The following is a 6000-nucleotide window of genomic DNA, read 5'->3' on the forward strand; positions in this document are numbered from 1 at the left end:
CTTTTAAAATATTGTTCTAGTGTAAGAGCTGTTGGCAAAAAGGGTGGAGATGACTGAGATAAAGTGTTGCAGAGAGGATCACTGAAAAGAAAACATATTTTTATAATCGTACTAACTGGTTAAGGGCACACTACACAAAATACACGTAGTAACACATAAAAACATTTGAATTCAGACATATTCTGACACATTTTGTATGCTATGGACAGGTTCTGGAGCAGCTGTACGTAGTAACTAATCAACATCTAGCTTCAGCTTTTACTGTTTAGCTTTGAAATTTAAAGCTAGGTGGTGATTGGTTGCCAAATACTGTCCGTGCCAGTCTTAGTAAATTCCACTTACCAGCATTAAAATGCATTTAAAAAACTCATGTAAATGTATGTGTATACATTGTTAGACATTTACATGTATTTTCATTTTATGAAGCTTAAAGAGCTATTAACCACTTGGGTTCGTGCCCAGGCCAATTTTCAGCTTTTAACGCTGTCGCATTTTGAATGATAATTGCGCGATCATGCAACACTGTACCCATATGAAATTTTTATCATTTTTTTCACACAAATAGAGCTTTCTTTTGGTGGTATGTACTTGCCGCTGGGTGTTTTATTTTTTGCACTATAAAGAAAAAAAGAACATAAATTAAAAAAAAAAAGTTTATTTTTTTCTATTATAAAATTTTGCAAACAGTTAATTTTTTCTTCTTCACTGATGTGTGTTGATGAGGCTGGACTGATAGGCAGCACTGATAGGTGGCACCGATGGGTACTGATAGGCGGCACTGATAGGCAGCACGGATAGGCAGCACTGATGGGCACTAAAGGGTGGCACTGACTGATGGCACTGACTGGCGGCACTGCTGGGCAGCACTGATCATCAGTGCCCTGATGATCGGTGCCGATCCGTCCTCTGACAATTGCCGGTCATCGGCTGCACTTTCCTCACGCTGTCACAGTGTGAGGAAAGTGCAGCCGATAAATGGCAACGGCATTAACCGGTGATCTGTGGTGTCATTGGACACAGCTAATCACGTGGTAAAAGGCCGCTGTGATTGGCCTTTTACCACATCCCTTGATCAGCTGTGTCCATAGGACACAGCGATTGCCGTATGCGCGCCCTCTGAGACGTCATATGACGCCCTCCCAGAACTGGCCGGCAAGTGGTTAAAAGGCCTTGTTTTTTTTTTCTAACAAACATGTCGTACTTACCTGTTCTGTGTAAGGGCATTTCCACACATACACTCTGATCAGCTCCTCCTACCTTTTTTCAGGCGGACCCGATCGGAACCTCCATTTTTCTTTATGGAGAGGAGGGTATAAACTGATATGTGTCCGTTTACACCCGCTGATATCCGAACCGATCTGCCAAAAAGGGACAGATAGGGATCCAATTCCCCTTTCGTCCTTTGGATGAAAACGGACAGGCGGTCCGTTTTTATCCGACCGCCATTTGAGGAGAGTGGATAGCTCTATGTCTGCTCTGTAGCCAGTGAGAAGAGAGAGGGGGCAGGGCCAAGCCATGGCTCCGTGTGTGAATGGACACACGGAGCTGAGGCTGGGGAGTGCGCATGCTCGGGTGTCCCCATAGCAAGCTGCTTGCTGTGGGGGCACCCAGTAGGTGGATGGGCCAGGAGCACCAGCGGGGGTGAGAAGAGGATTCGGGCTGCTCTGTGCAAAACCACTGTACACAGTAGGTAATTATAGACATGTTTGTTAATTAAACAAAAAAAACTAAGCCTTTAGAATCACTTTAAGATAAAAAATATTTTAAATTTGGAACCATTTTAAGGAAGTACTGGGAAAGGTGCAAAAGGATTGGCAGATTCTGAGTTTATAGGTGCCTAAATAGAGGAACTCTGCAGAGCTGCACCCTGTTAAAGAGTTTGGATTTCTGAAGCTCTCCCAGCTTGAACTTGAGCCATTACCTTGTTTGGCAGCTTTTTCTTCCTTAACCGCTTGCCCGACATCCTATAGCAGAAATACTGCTACAGGGCTGCGCAAAAATCAAATATATACTAATATATATATATATATATATATATATATATATGTGTGTGATTTAGCATTTTCTGGGTAGGGGGCGCAGGTCGGCCTCCATTGGCGGCTTCAGCTGTTGCTCACCGGGACCCGGCTGGTGAGCCCCTGCCAGCATCTGGCGATCACCGAATATCACAGACGGGGAGAGATCTGTATGTAAACAATGCTCCTGCACACTGCTTTGTATTGTACTGCGTAGCAGAGCCATACAAAGCAATCTGCTTACACTATAAAACACACACACACAGCAAAAGAGCACAGTTAACCCTTTGATCACCCCAGATGTTAACTTCTTCCTGCACAGTGTCATTAGTACAGTGTCAGTACTTTTTATTAGCACTTATCTCACTTTAAGTCGCTGATCGCCGCCATTACTAGTATTGAAAAAAAAAAAAAAACCTCCACTATATATACCACCATTTGTAAACTTTCACGTAAACCAATTAAATACACGTATTGGGATTTTTTTGTTAGCAAAGACATGTAGCAGAATACATATTGGCCTAAATTTATGACAAAATTTGATTTAATTTTTTTATTATTTATCAAATATTGTTTTTTTTTTCAAAATAGTTGGTCTTTTTTTGTTGATAGTACAAAAAATAAGAACGCAGAGGTGAACAAATACCACTGAAAGAAAGCTTCATTTGTGGGAAAAAAGGGCATAAATTTAATTTGGGTGCAGCGTTGCATGAATGCGTAATTGTCAGCTAAAGTAGCGCAGTGCCATATTGCAAGAAATGGCCTGGTCAGGAAGGGGGGTAAACTTGCCAGAAGGCAAGTGGTTAAGAATTAATTAACTAGCATTTTTGCTTTGTGGTGCTCAGATGCAGTGTAGTTCTTCTGCTTTAATGGGGGCTCCTCCGTTAGTTTAGTGGACTTAGCTTGCCAAGAGCAGGTGCTTGGAGAATTTTGAAGAGGGGGTTCTTGGTACTCTTGTCAGTTCCTTTGAGAATGAATAGTTTTTATATGGCACATGAAGGAAAGGCCAGCCTTATGGCGGGGCTCTCCACCTTTACATGGCTGCGATAAAAAAATATTTGCCTCCTGTGCATCAGCATCATAGCAGTCGATCGCCTGCAAAGGGGGGATCTGCCAAAATCTGTTTGGATGCCGGTCCACTCACCATAACTTATATTAGAGGATTCTGTGCAGTTGTGACACCAAGGAGCCTGAATCCAGTGCAGCACTAGACCATTTGTTCTGCAAGTTTACAAAGACTGAGTAAACAGGGGGTTATTTACTAAAAGTTAAGAGTGCCAAATCTGGTGCAGCTCTTTATAGAAACCAATCAGCATCCAGGTTTTATTGCCAAAGCTTAATTGAACAAGCTGAAGCTGATTGGCTACCATATGCAGGTGCACCAGATTCTGAGTGCACCAGTTTTAGTACATCTCCCCCACAATGTTTTCTTGTCAAGTCCTGACGTAGGAGCCTTGCCCATTCATAGCCTCCCTGGCGGTATTCCTGAGTGTAGCTTGGGGTAAAGTTTCAGTACCACAAGCGGTAACCCCGAGCTACACTCAGGAATACCATGCGTCTCTGCTCCAGGATCTGTTGTTCTCTTACCTTGTCCTGCGCTCCCACGATGTCCCTCCTGCAGTGTCCCCTGTAATGTCCCCTGACGGGTTCTGGCATCTGTCTTCTGGGTTCTGTCCCCTGCGACGTCGGGACGTACAGGGGACGGAACGGCGGGAAATCTGAAAATGACAAAAAGTGACATTCTCTAAATTCACTAAAATCACATAGTAAAACATTACTATACCAAACCATTTCACATACATTTTGTCCCTAGTGCTTTGTCCTGTGCCCTGCCTTCATTTTTACTGTTCTTTCTGCCTGGAAACTGAGAAATGTCCATGGCGTCCAAAAAGCGTCCCTTTAGGTCAAAGCAGTTTTAGACCAGCTAGAGAACAGCGATAGTAAATTAGAACCACTTGCAGAATTGAGTGATAATGATTCGTGGAGAAATTCGTCATCAGACACTGAAAACGATTTTGCGACTTTGCTCAGTGATGTGCAAACTTGACGCTCTATTTCAAATTTCAGTGTTTTTGGTTTGATTATATTATTGAATTAAATTTTTTATTATTATATTATTATTTTTTATGATTATTTATTAAATTATAATTTATAATTTTGTGTTTCAAATTTTAATACCCGGGATGTTTACTAGACTCTTGTTCGGACAGAGTTCAGTGAGTTATTCCTAAAAATGACAGGCCTACAATAAAAAAACTACATATTTCCATGCAAAAAAAATGTACCGCTTTGAGCACAGAAATATGGACATAACCAGACCGCTAGGGAAGTTAATCATCTACGACACCAGAACAGAGCAGGGAACTGTTCAGTGACCCAGCGATAATTTACATAGATCTGGCCACAGATTGTAATTTTTTTAAATTGTCAGAAACCTTGAGCCCTGGTTCACACTAATGCAGTGTGGGAAATGCAGCGAAACCTGTGCGTTACCCGCACCACATTGCAATCGCACGGTGTCCATGCGATCTGATACGGGTGTCAATGTTAAATTAACGAAACCCTAAAACAGATCGCAAAATGCAGTGCGATTACTAAAATTTGCATCACATGGGTGTTCAGGTGTGGGAAAGAAAAAAGGGTCCTGCACCTTTTTTGGTGCAGATACAATGCGATCTGAGCCATACAAAATGTATGGCTCAAATCGCATCACAGACATTGCATATGATTTGCACAGGAGTGCAGTGTGGTTCCTGTGCGAATCACATGTGATGTGCCGCACTGGCAATAGTGTGAACCTAGGCTGAAGATTCATGCACAGTAGCAGTTTTTGAAAGCTTAAAAAACACTAGAAAAAAAACTGCATGAAAAACGCTGATAATAGCATTTTTTGTTCCAGATTGTAGTAGCATTTTGTTAGTGTTTTAGAAGTATTTAGGAGCATTAGCGGTTTATTAGTATCTTTACAGTACCTGCTTTCAGTCACAGTACCCCCAGGTCACCAGAACTAGTCTCCCCATTAGAAGATTTCCCCTCTATTACTTTTCTGGGGACAACCCAAAATTTGTGATTTTCTTTTACTTTCACTTTCAATGATAATGGTAAACTGGACAAATAGAGAGGGTAAATCTCCCTAACGGGGGTACAGAAAGCAATAACAACCTGGCAGGTGCTCCTATCCCTCTACACTCTATCCAAAACTAAAAAAAAGTTTTGCCTTTAGTTATACTTTAGGCTTTAAAAATGAAAGCTTAGAAGCTGGCTGATCGCCATGCACAGCTTCTTCAATTTCTGTCTGCTCCAGTTTTGATAAACTCCCCTTGATGTGTCATTTTCTCCACACAGAAGAGAAACAGTACAGGTTGCATTCTAACACTAGTAGTCACTGTGATTGAGAGTTGGATTTACTGGGGAGTTGGATTTACTGGGGATGGGATTTACTGGGGAGTTGGATATACTGGGGAGTTGGGTTTACTGGGGAGTTGGGTTTACTGGGGAGTTGGATATACTGGGGAGTTGGATTTACTGGGGATGGGATTTACTGGGGAGTTGGATATACTGGGGAGTTGGGTTTACTGGGGAGTTGGGTTTACTGGGGAGTTGGATTTACTGGGGAGTTGGATATACTGGGGAGTTTGGTTTACTGGGGAGTTGGATTTACTGGCTCCCATTCATTATTCTGAGCCCAGAAGCTGTCTATGGCGCTGAAGGTACGTGATCAAGCACACTCCCAGCAAACGCATGTATGTGGCACCATGCATATTTGTGTTGTGTGTTAGACAGCACCCCTGATGAACCCAGAAAGCAACCTAAGTTGAGAAAGACTGGAGGTGCAGTAACCTCTTGGTGCTGGAAACCTTCGGACTTGCAGGGGATGCTTTGCATAGCCCCATGGGAACGGCAGTGTCCTAATTATAGGAGCATGACGATTCTGGGAAATTTGACTTCTTTGACAGTTTTGATCAAGCGGCAACATTAAGAAAAG

Source organism: Staurois parvus, unplaced genomic scaffold (genome assembly GCF_062004578.1).
Source record: "Staurois parvus isolate SC_StPar_1 unplaced genomic scaffold, SC_StPar_1.0 ptg000589l, whole genome shotgun sequence".
Classification (NCBI taxonomy): domain Eukaryota; kingdom Metazoa; phylum Chordata; class Amphibia; order Anura; family Ranidae; genus Staurois; species Staurois parvus.